Here is a 22,735-nt window from a genome sequence, read left to right on the forward strand (position 1 = left end):
CTATGCCATACTCAGAGTAGACCCACTGAAATCAATCAACTTAAATTTGTTGTGAGCCTTTTCCAACTATGAATCTGTTATGAATCTGTTTTGGTTAAAATTTTAACGTAAACCTACCAAAATTCTCACTTTCCAAAACAATATGCCAACCCAAACACAACTATGCTTTGAAATTTGTACTTCTCCAAATATTGCAATGCAGTTCTCCCAACATATACCGTTTGCACAGAATGTGTGTTTTAGGGGAAAGTGTACATTTGGTGCATATATTAGTGAATAACACACAAAAATTATTATATAAGGGGAAATTGCTTGCAAAATATGTTTGTATCAGTCAAAAATGCTTACAAAAATGAGTATATCAGGAGATGTTTGCACTAAAATGTTGATTATTCTCACGAGGCCCTTTAAGAAAATGTAATTATAAACTCATGCAGAAATGGGAGAGAATTGAAGTGAAGACTGGAAAACTGAAAAAATGAGAGAAACTGAAATTAACAGATTCACCCATTCCTAGCTACAACCTATGTAGCAACATTTTCATTTGTTGTTTTCTTCCCCACTCAGCCTTTCTATTTTATTCACCGAGCAATGTGTTGTTGTTGTTGTTTTGTTGTTTTACAAAATATATTTTTGCCCCCATTATCTAGTTAAATTCTTGGCGGAAGGATTCATTTGATAAATGAATATTGCTGGAGTCTCCAAGTCATTTTAGGTCCTCGGTCATCCATCAGCAGCAGAGAAAAATGCATCAAGGAAAGAAGGTGGCTATTAAAAGAAAATTATACCCTAAGATATTTGGAAGCCACAAAGTAGACTTGTCATATTGTTTGGAAGCCGGAGACAAATACTTTTCAGATGTGGTCAAGGGCACGGAGGGAGGTTGCCGCAAAGCAATTTAGCAGATAAGAGCCAGCAAGGGTGTGCAAGTCATTGCAGGCCAGCTCATATGCTGCTTCTAAGCTGATTTGTGATGGGAGTTTGAGATTATATTAAGACATGTTGCAGCCGTTCACTAACACTAATATCCACTGTTCTGTCAAGGTCCTTTATTTCCCTGCCTTGTGGGTGGGTGAGGAGAGGCATATCTGTTCCTTATTTTTGCTGCTCTTCTTTATGGATGGTGTTGGCTTGTGTCTGTAAATTTTGGCAATTGGCACCTAGAAAAGCCTCTTGTGTGGTTAATTTCTTGGTGGTGGTGGTGGTTGCTTAAGTTTTAGAGATAAACCTTATGAGGGCTCTTTTTTTAAAAAAAATGAATGAAATGTAGGCGTCAGGTGACCTTGCTTACATTCGGGTTGGGTCATATCAGTGCAATTTCTTCACAATGGATGGCTTTCAGCAAAAGATGGGAAGGGTCTCCAGTATGCTCAAAAGTGATGTGAGTGTTTTTTGAATGGTTCTTATATGCTGTGGCAGTCACACAGGCAAGTCCGCAGCTGAACTGCAGCCATCGAGTGATGAGTGTGTTGCAGGGTGTAAGGGTCTTAAAAGGTAGGATTCACCTAGCAAATCCCATCAGCAATGGGTTTGTCCTCCCATCTCCTCCCCCATGCCCCTTGAAATTGGCTTTGAGAGGGGCAGAAGAACCCCAGATCAGTGGGGGTGGGGTGGGGAAGGGGATTGTTCCATGTACCAAGCTGGTAAGCCTGCAGAGATGGAACATTCTCAATAAACACACGAGACGTAACTGGCTGTGTTCTTAGATAAATAAGGTATACTATTCATTGTATCAAATTGTAAATTTCAACAGAAGTAATTCATAAAGTTCAACAAACGAACAAAGCAGAAGGCCCAGTGGATCAGATCATTTTCTAGTCAGTTCATGCATAAGGTCCATCCGTGTAATGGTGTCTATTCCACCTGTCTGTTCATAAGGTCCAAACAATCCACATGAAAGGTTGTTACAGTTCCACAAAATCCTTTCACAGAGTCTAGACAAGGATTTCCGGAATACTGGCCTTGTTTCGCCGTCCTGGGCTTCATCAGTAGTTAAAGCACTAAGTAATGCAAATAAATACAGTATCATGATCTCACACATTTTACAGCAAAAATAATATCAAACGATAAATAACTGTACATGCCATATGTGATATTACAAGACAGTGGATCTTATGGCATAGTAGTAGCTGTGGTTTGTTTGTTGTTGTTTTGTTAGGGATGGAACATTCAGCATAGCTCTGTACTGGCTTCTTCTCACAGACTGGTTCATGCACACTTGAGGTCAGGGCTGACCCACCCAGGATTCTTGTTGGGGGGGCAAGCTTCGGCTGGGATGAAAGTGGTATGGTGCCGCTTTCAATCTCGTATAGCACGGATGAAGCCTATATGCAGGGACTGTCTACATGAAGGGCTCACTCCATGAGGTCAGGCCCTCTGGGGGGAAAGGGGGTTTACTGTGGGGAGGGGGGATATGAGACTGAAACATGAGAGAGCATGAAACATGAAGCATAATGAGTGTGAACGCTTAGGTGCAAGCGGGATCATCACCGGAAGCCCAAAAGGAAAGGAATTGCCATTGCACCAGTACCAGATCCCACATCTATCCCCATACTCGACAGAGCATCAGCCGCTGGTGATTCTGTTTCAGTGCCTTGTCCTGCCCCCCGTTGTGGCATGGACAGGAGCATCCTGTGGTATGTGGCCCCAATGATGCAGAGAAAACTAGCAGAACCCCATGCAAGTCTCTCTCTTTTTTAACAAAAAAAATGAGGGACAGGAGCTAGGATTATAGCTTAGCTATGCTAGAGCATACCTGAGCGTGTAAAACATATCCACATATGACAAGGGTTTTCAATTTACAGTAATATGCACCAGTGGTTCTAGGGCATCGAGATTCTGCAAAACCCCTTATGATATTATTTGCCTCATCTATCAGCACCATTTTTCAGCAAGTGGAGGTGCTTTGAAGATGACTGTCAAATTGAATTTCTGGGGATCCCGGCCACGCTCAGAAGAGTTCCAGGGGAAGGCCAAATTGGCAGTTATATTTTCTGGCAACTCACATTTGACAGATGATGTTGATGGGGAATAGGCTCCCTGTTGACAAAAGCAGTCACGGGAAGTGGTTGGCCAATAGGAGACACTTGGTCGTCGCTCTCTCTGCAAAAAGAAACAATGCATCAGTGATTGTTTTTGCTCTGGTTCCTTTGTGGCATCACCAGAGGTAGAAAAACAGCTTTGTTCCGGAGAAGTGACTTTTCATTTTTATTTTTGTAAAATCATTCTGCACTCAAGGAGCCAGTTAAAAATCCAAATGCCCACATGGTTTCACTTCACATTGAAATCAAGGAATGCTTACAAGTGTGTAGGGTTTCAGAGGGGATTTCAAACTTATTTTTAAAGGCTTTCAAGGAAGCCACCAAGGCAGGATGGGGGAAATAAGCTGAACATTCAGAAGTAAATGTGACACACATACATGCTACTGGTAGGCAGACTCAAAGGAGGTTTTCTAGTTCCATTTGTCAGACTCAGGCTACATTCACACCATTTATTTAAAGCACTATGAAACCGTTTTAAACAGACATGGCTTCCTCCCAAAGAATTCTAGCTTGCTAAGAGTGCTCCAGGTTGTTCAGTGACACCTATTCCCCTCACAGTGCTACCATTTCCAGAGTTCCCTGTGAAGAGGTGTTGTTGTTGTTTAGTCATTTAGTCGTGTCCAACTCTTCGTGACCCCATGGACCAGAGCCTGCCAGGCACTCCTGTCTTCCACTGCCTCCCGCAGTTAGGTCAAACTCATGCTGGTAGCTTTGAGAACACTGTCCAACCATCTAACTCAGTCTGATACTCTTGAACTCACCTGTGGATCAGAATGCAACTTCCAGTCAGATTGCTTACTCCCCCTGATTTTGCAAAGCATCTTTGGTGCACACAAACGTTGGCCCAGGAATATGTATTTTGCGTTTAAAAATATGCAAAGAATCCATTTTACATGCAAAAGCATTTAAAAGTAAATTTTTACATTAAAAGTGTGTTTGTACATAAGAAGTGTATAAAAATGTGGATAAAATGCCCACAATGGGACAGAACAGGAGAGGGTGGACATGGGATTGAGTGCCAGCAATACCAAAATAGGTCATAATTAGCTGCTCAGCCCATCCCTAAAACAATTCTTAAACCATATGTCAGACTACTAACCATTATATCGGTGGATACGCCATTTATATCTTTAAATCCATTATATAACGACAATATCAAATAAAATCCAAACACAACAGCTTAAACAGCTCAAGAAAGAGAATGAATAAACTTGTCGGTCTTAAACAATTCCTGTTATGCTAACAGAATTTCACAACCTACATTTTGTTGAAAAACGCCTGCTCTAAGATATTATGAACTGATTCCGGCTTACACCCGCACAAATAATTTGAGCAATCCTTCCCTACCTTCCTTGTATCTAATGAGATGGGTTGATTTGGCCATATAAATGCTGCCTTAGAGCTTTTCCAGCCAAGGCAGGTTTGCAACAATTAAAATCCACAATAAGATGGAGGAGTTTATTGTGGGTTTTAATAGCAGTAAAACTGCCTTGTAGAAGCCCTTGGATCAGGATAATAAATATTTCAGCAAATACATAAATGAGCTGTAGATGGCATTTTCTGTTCCTGTCTTGTTCTTTTTCCCTTTGTTCAGCTATTTTCTACTTTCAGGGTGAAAGTTTGGAATTAGGGGCTATCTGGTGCAGCCCTTATTTGGCTTAACCATACCCTGAGTTGTAACCAGTGCTGACCCTCTGAGGATGATGATGATGATGATGATGATGGTTGTTGTTGTTGTTTATACCCCACCCATCTGATCCACTTTGATCCAGTGGAGGTTCCCAACAGTGGAAGAGGCTATTTTTGCTGAGTCATCCTCCCCCTGGAACTCCCATACTGTTCTGAAGTGTTCTCCAATCCTCTGGAGCATATTTGAGCGGGGGGGGGGGTGATTGTGAGCTGCAGGGGGAAAGTGATTATGGAAAAGGCACCTTCCCTCCCCATTCTGCTGATCGAAGCCTCACTGGGGGGGTTGCATCACCGGGGGTGGGGTGGGGGTCAATTGAAAACAACCTGCTGGAGAAAAGAAGTCAATCTTGTTTTTTAAAAATAAATTTAAAAATTCCAGATGGTTTTTATGAAAAACATGCCCTTGCTAATCTGTTATGCTTATTGCAATCAAGTCTTTCAAAGTATATATGCTGCATATACACACACAAACTTAGATGTATAGATAATTGTGCATTTTTGGACCTTCTGATTTCATCCAATTCTGTAAATCCGATCGACCGCTGCTTTGGTATCTGTGATCGTTACATACAAGAACTTGCAACACTCCTGGAATCTGACAAATCAAATCATTTTAATGAACCACAGCAAACAGCTCATGTTGAAACAGCTGTAAGCGCAAAATGCAAATCATGTTTGTTGATAGCTTATGCTCCAGAGAAATAATCTTTCTAGGACTGTTTTATTATTTACAGTAGTTCCGAAATTTTCATTTTTTGTCAACATTGACAGATGCCACCCATGGGTAATGCTTGCGCTTGCGATATACGTGGAAAATGCTAAACATTTGCAGAGAGATCTCGTGTTTGTAAGCTGATAATATGGTTGACAAATGGGTTTAACAATATCCAGTCATTTTAGAGCAGTCAGCTGAAATTTACCTGAGGTCTGTGGTATTGGAAAGAAAAGGAAGGTCAGAGGCATATGAATGCAGATGAAATAAAAGAGATTGGCTCCAGAGAGTGGTGCTGTATAATAGAGGCATGACAACAGATGATTAATTATATTTTAGACTCTGATAATTCCCTGCAAATGAGTGCCTGATAAAAGTTTCCAACCATTCCCATTGTCATTAAATGAGAGCTATCATAATTGTGGCAGAGTAAAGATGGGTTTCATTCCTAAAACAGTGCCAATGTGCATATTTTAAAATGGGCTATTTAAAATAAGCAGTACCTTTCCGTAAATGTGGAGTTGGCAGGGATGAAAGTGCATGACAACAAGAGGAGCTAGAACTGCTGAATAAATAGAACGAGTTTCTGGCATTCATTAGCACTGTGCATCACAGTGGCTGCAACATAAAAGTATAGATTTCCTTGAGTGGCAGGCAAATGCTAAAGGATAAGTACAGCCTTTCAGCTTGGAGAGATGGTTGGACTGGTCTGCTTTGGTTTCTCTCAGTTTCTCGTTTTCCCAACTTTAACTTCAGTTCTCCACATTTCCATGTCAGTTTGTGAATTTATTATTTTTAAGCCCTTACGAAATTTCATCAGCACCTTAATGCAAATTAATCCTTATACAAAACACTCTTATATGCCATTTTGCCCAATGTACACATTTTTGCAAGCACCTTTCTGTGGTATTTTCAGTAATGAATGCATTTGTATGAACACTTCCCCCATTTTTATACACATTCCTCAGTCGACTTTTGAAAATTTAGAGAAGTGTGAATTTTGAAGGTTGACCACATTTCGGTTTTGCGTGTTTTTCTGGAAGTGCATTGAATTGAACTTCTCCCTCATCTCTGGCTGCATCCGACCAAACATCATTGCTTCAGCAGTAGCCAGCGACATGACATGGGAAGTACAATGATATTGTGAATGCTGAGCCCTGATTCATTACATTCACCTTAATCCTGGCCTGTCTTCAGGAATTTGCACTTAGTTTTTACTTGTTAAAGTGAATGTGGAGTCACCCACACAATTCAACACACACACACACACACACACACACACACACACACAGACACACACACCCCTACTGTGCAAATTAGATTTACAAAACTCCATTGTATTCAAATATGTACTAAAATGAAATATAAATTATATCTATCAGGCAACAAAGGAAGCTTGTCTGGTTTTATTTCATACATTGCATTATTTGCACATAGGGCTGGCCTACCCATGAAGCAACGACATCAATTTTATTCAGGGCCGGCCCACTCATGAGGCAAGGTGGACTGACTGCCTCTGGTGACAGAATCCACCAGGGCAGCAGATCCCTTTTGGCCTTTCTTCCCCCCTTGTTCCTGATACAGATTTTCCCTCATCCATTCTCCCCTGGTGCCATTTTGGTGTCTGCTTCAGGTGCCCAAAGGTGGCCTTCTTTACACATATGCAGAGGTGGAAGTGAGTCTTGCGTTTGTCTTACCAAGCAACATGCAAGTCCTTCTAAACACCCAGGGCTACAACACTGGTGTGTGTTTTTCCAGATAGCTGAAGGTGACAACAGGGGCATCACTGCCATCCTGCTCCTGTCGTAGCCATTTGCAATGCTTTCTAGTTCTTCAGCACTCTGCAAACAAGTCTGACCAGAGGAAGAACACCAAAACAAATGAAAGGAGTGTGTACATGGGCACTAGCAAATTGATGCCTTCATCCTATTATGTTTGCCTCTGTTGCCAGCCTTGGAGGACAGCACCAGTGGCTAAAGACATGAGCTCATTTATAGTTACAGTGGTACCTCGGGTTAAGAACTTAATTCATTCTGGAGGTCTGTTCCTAACCTGAAACTGTTCTTAACCTGAAGCACCACTTTAGCTAATGGGGCCTCCTGCTGCTGCCACCGTGCAATTTCTGTTCTCATCCTAAAGCAAAGTTCTTAACCTAAGGTACTATTTCTGGGTTAAGCAGAGTCTGTAACCCGAAGCATCTGTAACCCGAGGTACCACTGTAGTTTAACCAGTCCGCTGCATAAGGTATGCTGATCCTGCCCCTGTCTATGGCTGTTGTAGTGCAAGTTATAAATGAGTGCATGTCTTTAGACACTGGTCCTGTCCTCCAAGGCCGGCAACAGAGGCAAATGTAATAGGATGAAGGAGAACTCTTTGTGGGTGGCATACATTTGTCCACCACCTCAGTTAAAAGGATGGGTGGTGTGTCTTGCCATTGTGGACGTCATAGGATTGGCTGTGCGAGAATGTCTGGCGTGGAGGCGCCATGGCTGTTGCATGCAGGGGCAGAGGAAGGGGGGTGCAGTGGGTGCAGGCCGCCCCGGATGTCACCACTGAGAGGGGTGACAAAGTGCCGGGTGGCACTCACCATGGGGCCTGCAGCGTGCCTGAGCCACGCGTCTTTCCTGGGAGAGACACGATGGCTTGGGCACGCACAGGCTCTGTGCTGCCCAAACGGTCTGCCCACTGCCTCCCCCTATGGGCTGCTCGCCCCACCCCTATGGGCCGCCCACCCCGCCCCAGGCGTCCGAGCGGCTTCCTCCGCCGCTGGTTGCATACTCCAGTGTAACACGTTACATGAGCATTTGGCGTCTGGGTTAACTTGCCCAGAGCCTGTAGATCTTTGAAAACTCAGCTTGATCACAGCATTTAGGGAAGGGCTGTAGGTCAGTGGTAGAGCATCTGCCTTGCATGCAGAAGGTGTCTCGTGTTCAATCTCCAGCATCTCTGGGTGGTGCTGGGATTGCTCCCCTATCTGAAACCCTAGAAAGCTATTGCTAGACAGTGTAAATACCCAGCTGGATGAACGAATGGTCCAACTCATTATAAGAAGTATGTTGCTGTGTTCTCTTGCAGAATAAGGATGCCAATAACTCAATAGTTTTGAATGTCTAGCAGAGGTAGGGAGCTAAGCTAAAGTTTGCCCTTACCCAAGTGTGTTTTTCATTACAATCTTCAAAGTGGCATTAAAACAGGTTCTGTTTAAATATAATATAGATTATGAACAAGCATTATGATTTTAATTTCTTTTAGGGCATTTCGGTGAGAAATGTCTCGTTCTGTTTCTTCATTGGCAAACATTCATGTAAATTCTTTCTAATTCTAATAAAACACCCTTGAAGGACAAAGGGAGCCATTACAGCCTGTGATTAAGACAATGTTTCTTTGTTTAACAGTAACTAATCTGTTGTTATTGTTTAATTTCATTGATTTGGTGAAAGATGCATGATGTCCTTAATTATTCATTCCTTGCTTTTAAGTGCTTGGGCGATGACAAATGATTTTTCATTGGGCAACCTGGTTGACTATTAGCAACCATAATTGGTTTCAGAAATAAAGAATGTGGAAACTCACTGCAGGTCATTCTTCATCTCCATTGCTTCTGTGGAGACAAAAGCATGTCTTTGTAAGGTGGAAAGAGTCTTGCAAAGATGTTCCCAACAGGAAGATGAACCAGAACTACAGACACATAGGTTCAGTCAGTCTTGAAATTTAGGCCTGTCATTCTCTTTCACCCTAGGCTACCTCACAAGATTGTTGTAAGGAGCAGGAATAGAACTATGCACATGCTGCTGAGCTACTTGAGTTCAAATGCAGAAACACTGGAACTGCATCTTGATGAGATGCATTACTGCACAGTTTAATTATCGTAATGTAGGACTACTTTTTATGGAACCCGAGCTTTCGGGCTCATATGTGAGTATTGTATAGCAAAACTTCCCTCATTTATCCTGCTATCAAGTGTTGCACAGTAATCAGCTATATCTTTATGAAGGTAATGATTCTGGGCTAAAATGTTATCCCACTCCTTTGCCTATCAGCACTAGTTTACATGGATATGTGCATATGTTTACAAGAATAATAAAAACAACATAAGATGCAAAATCAGAAACCATCAACTAGCTATTATGGAAAGATGTGTTCTTAATTGCCTGCAAATGCCTGTAGGTAGGTAAGTAAGTAGGTACAGTAGGTAGGACTAGAAAGGTTTTCAGCAGGCACCTAAAAATGAATGAAATCCTTGAGGCCGGTTCCATTGAGAGGTCAGCCTCCTCACACCCCCACACCCCCATTGAGGGTCTTATTGAGCCTGCTAGGAAATAAAGACAAATTTAATACAAAATCATGGTGAGGCAGGTGTGCTGGACTCCAGGCTTGAAGGCTATCCATTAGCATGGACTAATAGGCCCAAGGAACATAAAACAAGTCATCAGCTTCTTAAGCTGTGTCTGTAGTCTGTAAAAAGCCTGCCTTTGTCCAGAACTGGCTGCCTGGTCCAGAACTGACCCTGCCTGCCTGCCTCCAGTCTTTCTCCTCCCTTTGTTCCAGCCTGTTTGTCATGCCTGCAGCATTCCGCATTCTCCATATGCCTGATCAGGATTGGATATGGATTGTCTTCAGAAACCAAGTTTTTTGCAGTGTTCTGGGTTGTTATGGCCATGTTCATTATTTCTGCTCAGCGTAAGGGCAGATTGCTTATCTGGTTTAGCCAATCATCAGAGGAGAGCAAAAGCCTCGGGAAATTGATAGTTTAGGGATGCACACTTTAACCAAATACACGTATCCCTCTGACAAAAGGCAGATGAATGTTAATGATTTGGATGAAAGAGAACTACAAAGCAAGATTTTGATTCTTGCTCATGACAGATTCCATTTTCACTTATTTGATCACAGATCAAGAAAGGAGCAGCAACAGTATGTTAATCTGATCTTTGGATGCTATCACAACAGGGACGGCTCTACGTTTCCAGAGGCATTTGGCAATATGCTGTCTGTGACCTGTAGAAAGGAAGTTCTGCTCTGCTCTGCCACACAGATAGAAAGGGCAGGGGCTGCCTCATTCAGCCATTTTGGTTGTTGTTTAGTCATTTAGTCATGTCCGACTCTTCGTGACCCCATGGACCAGAGCATACCAGGCACTCCTGTCTTCCGCTGCCTCCAGCAGTTTGGTCAAACTCATGCTGGTAGCTTCGAGAACACTGTCCAGCCATCTCGTCCTCTGTTGTTCCTTTCTCCTTGTGTCCTCAATCTTTCCCAACATCAGGGTCTTTTCCAGGGAGTCTTCTCATCTCATGAGGTGGACAAAGTATTGGAGCCACTTGGTAGATTACCACAACCACAGGGCATTGCTCAGCCACCCGAGTAGGACCAGCAACTGCCATTATTATACAAAGACTGGTTGCAGTGCCTACTCTTGCTTTTAAAAAATTCATTTTTTATTGATTTTGAGGATTTTGAGGCTGCTTTTCAGAAAAGCTGTCAGGGCAGCCCACAGCCAGGATAATGCGAGGTTCCTCAGGGTTCAATTTTATCACCTATGTTGTTTAACATCGACATGAAACCGCTGAGTAGGGTTATCCGGAGGTTTGGAGTATGCTGTCAGCAACATGCTGGTAGCACACAACTTTACTTCTCCTTTACATCTTCAGTGGAAGTGCTGGACCAGTGTCTTGCCTTGGTAATGGACTGGATGAGAGCCAGCAAACTGAAGCGCAATCCAGATAAGACGGAGGCACTGTTAGTGAGCAGTTCCCTAGACCAGGTGGATGGAAGGTTGCCTGATGTTGATAGGGTTACGCTCCATCTGAAGGAACGGGTACATAGTTTGGGGGTACTCCTGGATCCTTTGCCGTCACTTGAGGCTCAGGTGGACTCGGTGGTGCAGAGTGCCTTCCATCAGCTTCAGCTTGTGGCCCAACTATGCCTCTGTCTGGACAGGGATAGCCTAACTACTGTTGTCTATGCTCTGGTAACCTCTAGGTGAGTGTCAGGAGTCCAGTCCCCGGCTTGATAACACAGTGAGTGTAGTTAATTAAAAAGGATGCTTTATTGTCAAAACAAACAGACAGCTCCAGATGGCTTAACACAGTCTCTGCCATCATCAGTCATGATGACCCTTCTGAAGACAGTGACCAGAAGCAACTGAACTTTCGCTTCTTATGTCTTTTGTTTTGTTTTCTATCTTGCAACCCTCCCATTCGCCGAGACCTCAGGCTGAGTGGGTCAGCTCCTGCCTCTTCCCCATTCTCTCAGAAGCTGTCTCTTAACTCTTCCCCGCCTGTTTGTGCTTCCGGCGAACCTTGACTGCATTCTAGCCGGCTCTCAGCCATTCCCTTATCAACCGGCATTCCAAGGGGCAGGGGACTTGGCGCTAGCCGATGCTCATCCTGCATGGCAGTTAACCCTCTCTGTTCCTGGCTACTTTCTTCAGTTGGCTGCAACCCTTCCCTGGGAGCTGACTCATTCATGACAGTCAGATTGCTGTGATGTGTTAAGAATCTTGCTTGATCAGGCCAGTGGGCTTTCTAATCCAGCACAGCAGCCAAACAGGGGCCTTTGGGAAGTCTGCAAGCAGAGTCTGAGTGCAACAGCACTTTCCCCACTTGTGATTTCCAGAAACCGATCTTCAGAGGCATACCAATTTGACAGTGGGAGCAGACCCTCCAAGTGTCCCTGTTCTCCAGGGACATCCCAGGATTTACAGAAGCAGCCCTGGCTTCTGATTTGATCCTGGAATGTCCTGCTTCTCCTTAGGACATCCCTATTTTTATCGGAGAAATGTTGGAGGGTATGGAATTATCTGACCACTGAGCCATCTGAAGGCAGCCCTATATACAGAAGTTTTTATTGTTTTTATATATGTTGGAAGTTGCCCAGAGTGGCTGGGGCAATCAAGTCAGATGGGTGGGGTATAAATATAATAATAATAATAATAATAATAAATAATAATAATAATAATAATAATAATAATAATAATAATAATAATAGTGCAGCAATAGGACATCCCTATTTTCATCAGAGAAATGTTGGAGATTATGTGGGAGTAGTTCATAGCTATAATGGCTGGCAGCCATTTATAGCTTTATCCTCCATAAATTAATCTAAGCCTCTTCTGGGAGCAGATTCCACAGTTTGCTATTTGAAGAAGTACTTTCTGTTGTCTGTCCTGCATTTTCCAGCATTTGGTTTCATTGAATCCCAAGTTCTAGTATTCAGAGAGACAGACAGAGAGAGTGAAATCTTGCTATCCATTTTCCTCACACCAAGGACTTCTTGGCCTGAGCCTTGGAGCTGAATCGACTACTTCGTCGGGGCCTAACCCTTAGCAGAGCTTTTACCATCCTCTGAATTGGGTAAACCCTGGTGCTGAGCAACACTTTGACAGAAAGAATGACTGTAAATGAGTCAAAAGTAGCCAGTGATCAAAATAATACCATTATTTCACAGCTAGCGGAAGCGATTTCCCATCTTCCAAAGTGCATATCAGAAGCTCTTAACTCTAATAATAACCTCTGAACTCTAATAGCCACTTATAAGAGGTTAGCTTTGAGGAGGATGAGATTTGTGAGGCTCTGAATCCCAGCTAAACCATCCATGCTTGTGATACAGATTGTGGCTCCAAAACCTATGTTTCCATATGAAAGAAGGAATGGTGATCCTGAGCAATTCCTAAATGATAAATTAGGCCTTGTTCATGGTGTCCTTTGACTGGAAGGAATGGCTCTTAACTGCTTTGTAAGAGAAGCAAAGGAGGACCTCATCAGGAGGAATGAGTCATGTTCAGGCAAATGCTAATGGATGAGTGGTCCTCTCTTATTTTGTGGCAGAGCCACAAAAGAGCTTTGAAATTAGAGAGCCATGACCACTTGGGTAATTTTGAATGATTCTGTTAATAGGTGTGTTCACATGTTAGCTTGTAGATCTATTCTGTGTACTTCTACATATGTGCAAGAGTGGATGTGAAAGAGTGTTGCTTGTATCCAACATAGTGCTATGTGAACTTACAGTCAGGGGGAAAATCTCTGCTTGCACAACAGAACATCCTCCCATTTTCTGGAACAGATTTGGGGAGTGGGGAGTGGAGCAGGGAGAGAGGAGAGAGGAGAGAGGAGAGAGGAGAAGTCATGTTGCACAAGTCAAACTCCTTGCACTGATGGGACATGGCAGTTAAGCACTGCCCTGTAAACTAGCTGATTTGTGCTGCTCAGATACTGTGTACTCTTGTTGAATGTCCCATTGAAGCAAATGTACAAGTATACGGCTCAATTATTCACATGAGAACACAGATTGTACACTGGGTGGCATTATGCCAAGTCTTACTCAGAGTAGACCCATTCAATGAATAAGTATGCCTACATTAGGTCCATTCATTTCCATAGATCTACTCTGAGTAACACTTGGGTGAATGCCAACCACTGAACATAATGTGTAAATGCCCCTTATATTATCCTCTCTCCTTTTTTGCATCTGGCTAATCTGGAGCATTTTCTGCATCATGAGTTACTTACTAATTTTCAGTAGAAAATCATGGAAGGAGCTGTTCATATTTTTCAAGCTCTCAGAAGAGAGTGGATCCTCTTGTCACTTTTCATTTTTATCTTGGAGAATAGTCCTCCTTTCCTCCTCGTGTCTTTTACCTTTAATGTGCTGGGCTTGATCAGCAGATTTAAAATCAAAGCAGTTCCTGTGGCGCCTTAGATTCAAGTTGAAAAATGCAGTTCAGCTGTTTACGCACACCAAAAAATACTGCATTTAGAGTTGAAAATAATAAAAAAAAACCAGAATACTGTGGTAACTATAGTAACCTGCTTTTAGAAGGCTCCTTGTATTTAGCAGGGTTAACATACTTGACAGAAACAGTAAGTTTTCATTATCATCACTGACAATTGCAAAGATCCCCTCGCCCAAGTAAATAAAGAACCCCCAACTTTTCCATTCATTTAGAGAATATAGATGCAAAGTGTTGTGTGGTAATTGTTTAGTATTCCCTCTGGTTCACTTGGAAATACAGCTATTGACTTTAAAGACTTGATAGTATTGGGAAGTGATGCACATGTGTACAACAGGGGAGATATTAATAGCTCACACTGTGCTTTATGCCCCGAATTTTTCCTTTTCATGCTGGAGTAATATATGTAATCTACACTTGGATACATTTCCCCCCATTCTGCAGTTGAGAACTGTGGTGAATGCAATCAACGAACACTAGGCTGAATTCTGTTTCACTATTTCATGGCATATTATAAATATCAAGAAAGAAAGAAAGAAAGAAAGAAAGAAAGAAAGAAAGAAAGAAAGAAAGAAAGAGAGAGGAAGGAAGGAAGGAAGGAAGGAAGGAAGGAAGGAAGGAAGGAAGGAAGGAAGGAAACATACAGAGAGGGTTGTATCCAATGTAGCACAAAGGCATGTTCCACATTTTGCTTGTAACTTTCTTGCACAGTCTGTGGCACAACAGGTTTCCACTAGTGCAACTGTTGTGTTGGATTCCCCAGTTGCACATTAAAACCCATCCACTAGAGCAGGGATGTCCAACAGGTCGACCGCAATCGACAGGTCGATCCCCTGAAGATCGTGGTCTATCGCAGATGATCGCGGGATGCGTTTAGATCTCGTGATTCAAAAAGAAGTTGAAAGAATGTCTCCGCCCTCCACCGTCCTCGCTCTTGGCTCCGGTATTTACTGCAAACTCATTTAAAATATTCTGTGGTAATAAAAGAAACCACTCTTTGTGTCTTGTTAAATGAATGTTTGGATTAGGAGTAGCCAACATAGTGGCCTTCAGATGATGTGGACTACAACTGCAACCAACCCCAGCCAGTCTGGCCAATGGGGCAAGGATGAAGTGAATTATAGTTCACAATATCAGAAGGAAACCATGGAAGATGGAGCAAGCTTGTTTTTTCCTACTCCAGAGGATAGAACCCGAACCAATGGCTTCGAGTTATGAGAAAGGAGATTTCGACTAAACATCCAGAAGAAGTTCTGATGGTAAGAGCTGTTCAACAGTGGAATGAACTCCCTTGGAAGGTGGTAGGGCTCTCGTTCTGTGGAGGTTTTTAACCAGAGGATGGATGGCCATTTGTGGGGAGCTGGGGGCACTGTTACACAGTGGTTCCGCTCCTTTCTCCTGGGCCATGTCCAGAAAGTGATGTTGGGGGATGAATGTTCAAACCCCTGGGCTCTCACTTGTGGGGTGCCTCAGGGCTCCATCCTCTCCCCCATGCTTTTGAACATCTATATGAAGCCACTGGGAGGGAACATCAGGCGGTTTGGTCTGGGTGTTCATCAGTATGTTCACCAGCTCTACCTCTCTTTTAAATCAGAACCAGTGGAGAGCCTGTCTGAGTGTCTGGAGGCGTTTGGAGGATGGATAGTGGCTAACAGATTGAGGTTGAATCCTGACAAGATAGGAGTACTGTTTTGGGGGGACAGGGGGCAGGCAGGTGTGGGGGACTCCCTGGTCCTGAATGGAGTAACTGTGCCCCTGAAGGACCAGGTGGGCAGCCTGGGAGTCATTCTGGACTCACAGCTGTCCATGGAGGCACAGGTCAATTCTGCATCCAGGGCAGCTGTCTACCAGATCCATCTGGTATGGCAGCTGAGACCCTCCCTACCTGCACACTGTCTCGCCAGAGTGGTGCATGCTCTGGTTATCTCCCGCTTGGACTACTGCAATGTATTCTGTGTGGGGCTACCTATGAAGGTGACTTGGAAACTACAACTAATCCAGAATTCGGCAGCTAGACTGTTGATCAGGAGTGGACACCTGGACCATAAAACACCAGTCCTAAAGGATCTTCATTGGCTCCCAACGCATTTCTGAGCAAAATTCAAAGTGTTAGTGTTGCTGACCTTTAAAGCCCTAAATGGGATCAGCCCAGTATACCTGAAGGAGCGTCTCTACCCCTATTGCTCAGCCCGGACACTGAGGTCCTCCTCCTGAGGGTCTTCTGCTGGTTCTCTCACTGTGAGAAGTGAAGTTACAGGGAACCAGGCAGAGGGCCTTCTCGGTAGTGGCGCCCTCCCTGTGGAACTATCTGACTTTTAGAAGACATCTGAAGGCAGCTTTGTTTAGGGAAGTCTTTAAGGATTGATGTTTTTATTACATTTTCAAATATGTTGTAAGCCGCCCAGAGTGGCTGGCGAAACCCAGTCAGATGGGTGGGGAATAATAATAATAATAATAATAATAATAATAATAATAATAATAATAATAATAATAAATGCTTTAGCTGAGATTACTGCAGTGCAGAGGGTTGAATGAGATGGCCGTTGGGATCCCTTCCAAATCTATGATTCTTATTCTATTCTTAGGTATGAAGAGAATCTGCAACCCAGCTTATTTGGTACATTTAAAACAGATGCAGTCCATCCGGCTGTATCCTAATAAAATAGGAGGCAGCTAAAGAGTTAGAGTTTTGAAAAACAGCTATGTTTGCAGAGATGCATTCCCTCTTTCATTAGCATGTAACTCCCATCAGGTTAGGGCATAGCAGACATATAAGCAAAAATGTAAAACATTCCTATAAATAAAAAGCTTGCAAACAATAAAAAAAAACTTAGCAAGGCAATAACAGATACAGCATCTTGCCCATCATAATAAAGAATATAAGTAGAAATGTGTCCTTTATTTCAATAATAAATAAAAAGTCATACATTTCAGTCAAATGGTGCTTGGTACTTTTCTTTCAAATGCAGTGACTGCAGGTTACCATGGTTACAGAGAACTGTAGTGTTCTCTTTTGGTATAACTGCTGAATATTTGTAGACAAAGCACTGAAATGTATCTTCCACACCCGCTCTGGTGTCTGTCTAGAAGTTACCACACTAGCTGGGAATTTGAATAATTGGCTCACCATATTCAATGTGAAGTTTTCTCAGTGAGCACCAAGACTGAACAGAAGAGTGAGTTGTAAAAATGAGTCTGAATTAGTGATGGGCACATTGCCTCAGAATAAGATGAGCTAATCCATCTTCCTAACCCCAAAACTGAGAAAACACTCAGCTGCTTCTGAGCCAATCTGTGTTGATTTGTTGCACCTTCTGCAGCTCCCCAGCACCTTCTCTGGAGCCTCTCAATCTTCTCCCAACACTCTAGCATCCATTTCTGAGCCTGCTTCCCATCTGCCACCTTCCAAACATCTCCTTCTCCCCCACCTGCTCACTTAAAATATAACAAGAGCCCTGCTAGGTCAGGCCAAAGGCCCATCTAGTCCAGCATTCAGTTCTCATGATGGCTGACCAGACACCCTTGGGAAGCCCACAAGCAGACCCCAAGTGTGAATCCCTTTCCCACACTCATGATACCCAGAAGTTAGTATCCGAGGCGGGTGGCACTGTGGTCTAAACCACTGAGCCTCTTGGGCTTGCCGATCAGAAGGTCGGCGGTTTGAATCCCCGCAACGGAGTGAGCTCCCACTGCTCTATCCCAGCTCCTGCCAACCTAGCAGTTCGAAAGCATACCAGTGCAAGTAGATAAATGGGTACTGCTCCAGCGGGAAGGTAAACGGTGTTTCCGTGCTCTCTGGCTTCTGCCATGGTGTTCTGTTGCACCAGAAGTGGTTTAGTCGTGCTGGCCACATGACCCGGAAAGCTGTCTGTGGACAAACACCGGTTCCCTCAGCCTGAAGCGAGATGAGTGCCGCAACCCCATAGTCACCTTTCACTGGACTTAACCGTCCAGGGGTCCTTTACCTTTTATTCGGAGGCATATTGCCTCAGACAGTGAAGGCAGAACACACAGAAAATGTACAGAAAATGTACAGAAATGGAAAGAAATGAAGGTTCCAGTGAAGGAGGAACGGCTTTTAAAAGTAATGGACTATGCAGGAACGTCAAAGCTGACAGCAATATTAAGAGATCAAAACGATGAACTTCCTATAGAAGAATGGAGGCTTCTCCACTGGACTATTTACAAAAGTAGCATAATCAAATGAAACTGCGGGCAGGATTCGGGACAGGAGCAGCGGAAGAAAAAGGATAAAGTCATTTTATTAGAAGGATTTTTGTAATAGCTAAGAGTTTGATATATAATGCAGTAGAAAGGGGTTTGAACAAAAACGCTGTGGGGAGGGGGGACGAGAGGTCAATATATAAAATAATGTAATTAATTGATTTGGAGCCAATTTGTGAAACTTTGGAAAAATCTAATGGAAAATTAAAATGGGGAAAAGGCAAAACACAACCGTCAGGACTAGTAGACGCTCGTAGCTTTGTCTGTCTAATCTGCCTACCTCAAAGCTGCAGCTACTGGTGTCAGTATGTATGTGTAGATTTTTGCACACCTTATGTGATGTGACTCAGCACAAGGAGCTTTCTGTATTCCTATTTTACGAACACCTGGTTCATGTTCCTCCTTCTCATCGCCTAGTTCCGATTTATTTACTGCCACCCCGAGATTTTGTGTAAATCAAGCATATCTCTTTCCATTTCTTTAAGAGCCCTGTGCTGGAAAACAGGAGAGAAGCACTACGCGAAAGTCTCTGCCTGCCCTCTAGGCCCATTCTGAACATCATTAGGCCTAAATGACCACTTGGTTAGTTTTCTAATCGCTTAGAATTTTTCTGTCAAACTAGATTAGCCTTTACTCGAGCCCTATTAGATTTCAGTTTCCTTTTGCTTGGGATATACTTAGCGCTCCCACCGTTTTTCTCAACTGTTTTAACTGCCCAAAATCTCTCCTCCCAGCTGATCAATATTCTGCCCATTACAGACCCGTGTTCCTCTATTTAAGCACAGTTAGCCAAGTGCATGCTCCTTCATATGTACAAGTATGGCTAAGGGATCCATTAGCCGGTTTCTAGAGACGCATTGAAGGGATGTTCTGCTTTTCCTTGGCTAAAGATCTATACTGGTTACTTGTCTCGGATGTGCATGGGAGGATGCTGGACAGCAGCAACCCTTGAGCCATTGCTAGGTTGCCAGGAAGCATCAGGAACCATCTTCACTGCTGCATACAAATGCAAGTGATTTCAAGCTGTTGCCCTCCTCCCGAGTCCCACCAAGCCCAGCTGAGGAATATTAACCACACAGACTGGCCTACACTGGCTGAGTGGCACTTTCCCCTCATATAACTGTAGGGCAGCAAATATCAGCTTCCAAAACAATGCTGCTCCGGCTCGCATCTTGGTTGTACGCCTGCTTTTGCTGGAAGTGCCCCAGTTTTGGATCACCACTTCTGCCATCTTGCTATTTCCACTAAACTTGTCTCATCTTTGTTTCGCCCCATCCTTTGCTGATGTCTGCTGGTCTCCATTGTTGCATATACAGTGCTACCTTGGGTTACTGACGCTTCAGGTTACAGACTCCACTAACCCAGAAATAATACCTCGGGTTAAGAACTTTGCTTCAGGATGAGAACAGAAATCGTGCGGCAGAGCAGCGGCAGCAGCGGGAGGCCCCATTAGCTAAAGTGGTACCTCAGGTTAAGAACAGTTTCAGGTTAAGAACGGACCTCCGGAACGAATTAAGTACTTAACCCGAGGTAGCACTGTACCTGCTTGCTGAATTGCTGACCACCTTGGCCATATAACTGTCTTCTTGGTCAAACTTGATTTCCTTCATGACTTGGCTTGGCTTGGCTTGGCAGCCTGAGTCATTTGCAGTTACTGCTTTGCATGGACCTAATGTTGTAGCTATGTAGTATAAGTTGCCTCAGAAAATCGGATGAATACCTACAACAACCTTCACAACCTGGTGCCCTGTTTTGGACTACAACTCCCATCAGCCCCAGCCAGCATGGTCACTGGTCAGGGATCATACGAAGTACAAAGCTTCTAGAGGAAACCAGAGGTATCACGGTCCTGAGCCATTTAAGTCTTTATGGGTCAAAACCAGCACTCTGAATTGGGCCTAGAAGCTAATTGGCAGCCAGCTAAGGTTGCTTTGTTCAAACCATTTTGCCACAGTGAGCAACGTGGCCAATGAATTCTGCACCAGCTGAAGTTTCTGAACCGGCTGAAGAGAAAGCCCCATGTGTTGCACTAATCTAACCTCGAGCTCACCAGAGCATAGAAAAGAGTAGTTAGGCTATCCCTATCCAGAGAGAGGCACAGCTTGGCCACCAACTGAAGCTGATGGAAGGCCCTGCATGCCACCAAGGCCATCTGAGCCTCAAGCAACAACATTTGTTTTACCACTGAGCTACATGATTCATAGAACCATAGAATCATAGAATCATAGAGTTGGAAGAGACCACAAGGGCCATCGAGTCCAACCCCCTGCCAAGCAGGAAACACCATCAGAGCACTCCTGACATATGGTTGTCAAGCCTCTGCTTAAAGACCTCCAAAGAAGGAGACTCCACCACAATTTCAATTTTCACCACAGTTTCAATTCAATTGAAACTGTTCTCTATTTGTGGCTCATTGAGTTCTGGACATCGGTTAATCTGTATGGTGACCAATTGATGTCTCCTAATCCCATATACGTATGCTAAGCATTCTTTTCTGCCCTGCTCCTGCAAATATTTCTAAAACTGATAGGCTTGCATTGCCCTATTTGCCTTTGTAAAATCTCTTTGGGTCCAAAAAGGGGGGGGGGGGGAGACGCAGCATAAAACATTAATTTCTTTTTCAGTTGATCTGCAGTATCCTTAGGTTCCACATATATTTTTCACGAAAGTCAATAGTCCTTAAAAAAAAAAATCTTGTTACATTTCCTTTGCTGGCAACCTTTGGACCTCCTTATAATTATTTCTATTACATTTGCAAAGTGAACTGCCAGAGTCGATTACATATATCTTAATATTTGGAAAGGGGGTGGGGGGAAGTGCTAGAGCAGGAAGAGCCAGAAATAAATCATTTAGAACTCTACATGCGTTCAACGTTTTGAAAGCCAATGAGACACTTTGCCGTCCTTTGCTATTAAGACAGAAATAAGTGCCATGAGAGGGATGTGGGGTAGGGAAGATCTCCCATCCTAGTGGCTAACCGAAAGTGGCAAAATGACAACTGCATCCATGATCTCCCATGCCCAGCTGAATGGTGATGTCTCGGGAATCTCCTGCGTTTCAACTCTGAAGCTGCCATAGATTAGATGTGGTAGTTTTCTGCATCCCTAGGCTACAAATAAATTCAATTTCTTGCCTCCTCTGAAAAAGGAGATAGGCTTCTTTTTCTAAAAACCTGATAAAAGTCTTGCAGAAAACAAGTCATGCTAGCACAGAAGGCAGACACCATCCTCATTGCCACACACTTCTAGGCAGCCATAATCCATTAGTTGCAGATTTCCATTTGCTATATATCTTTATTCTGGGAGTGTGTTTCACAGGAAGAGGCATTTTTTCTTTTGCACACAATTTCCAGAATTGGTTAAGGATTCAAGAAACTAAATAAACCTGTTAGTCAAATAAGTCTCTCTTTTAATTCCTAAAACAGTAATTGCAAAGCAATAAATGGCCGTGATCGTATAGTGGTTAGTACTCTGTGTTGTGTAGCAATAAATATAAATAAGAGAAATTTCCTGACTATGTATATATTGTCTTGTCCTGTAACTCTTCAAAGATATCTAAGGCTGCAATCCCAAGCCCACTTACCTGGGAGTAAGCTCCACTGAATTTAACTGGACTTTCTTCTGAGTAGACAAGGTTAGGTTTGTGCTATAAGGATCACATTTGAACCTAATAATTAAGAAGGGGAGAATTAACTAGCAGAGCAGGATGATAGCAAGTATTATGGTGTGGAATATGAAGACTTGAGGTGCCATTAGTCATGGCTTCCTCCTAAAGAATTCTGGGAAGTGTACTTTAAGGGAGTTGAGAGTTGTGAGGAGACCCCTGTTCCTCACACAAAGCTAGAATTCCCAGAGTGGCTTAACAGTCCTGTGGAACTCTGGGAACTCCCACTAACAGCTGCCTCTGTTTCCTTAGCGACCATGTCCTTTTGTGACATCACGGGCACTTCATGGCCAATGGCAGGAACTGGGGAGGCACCAGCACAGCACCTGACAATGGTGGGGGCACTTCAGCAGTGATAGTTTACCTGACTGAGATGGCAGACCAAGCAAAGTGAGAACAAACTAGGAGATTCCATACATTTGAAGTGGTGAAGAGGGTGTGTGTGCATGAACCCATGGCACATATCTCACCTGCAAAACATTGCTTTGAAGATCACATGGCACAATCTCTGAATTGAGCCTAAGACTAACATAACTGAAATTTAAACTCCCAAATGTTTTCTGCTTCTCTTTAAAATCTTGCTGAAAATAAGATTTCTGTGTCTTAATTGTAATACAGAAAAGTATCTCTTATTCTTCCTCTTCTTGAGATAGCAAGGTAATTTCCAGAGGATTATGA

At 43.3% G+C, this 22,735-nt stretch overlaps 1 protein-coding gene and 1 long non-coding RNA gene across 3 annotated transcripts in view; one reads left to right on the forward strand and one right to left on the reverse strand.

Moving 5' to 3' along the window:
- The window catches only part of TAFA1 (TAFA chemokine like family member 1), a 338,693-nt gene that overhangs the window by 226,052 nt on the left and 89,906 nt on the right, over positions 1-22,735 (forward strand). The window lies entirely within an intron of this gene.
- Positions 1,674-22,264, reverse strand: LOC308581739. The gene is made up of 4 exons (XR_014005232.1): positions 21,977-22,264; positions 13,950-14,134; positions 3,006-3,102; positions 1,674-2,000 (listed from the first exon to the last, which is right to left on the reverse strand). It is a non-coding gene; the product is annotated as an uncharacterized lncRNA (long non-coding RNA).

This window comes from Podarcis bocagei (assembly GCF_964188305.1).
Source record: "Podarcis bocagei genome assembly, chromosome: 2".
NCBI classification, from domain to species: domain Eukaryota; kingdom Metazoa; phylum Chordata; class Lepidosauria; order Squamata; family Lacertidae; genus Podarcis; species Podarcis bocagei.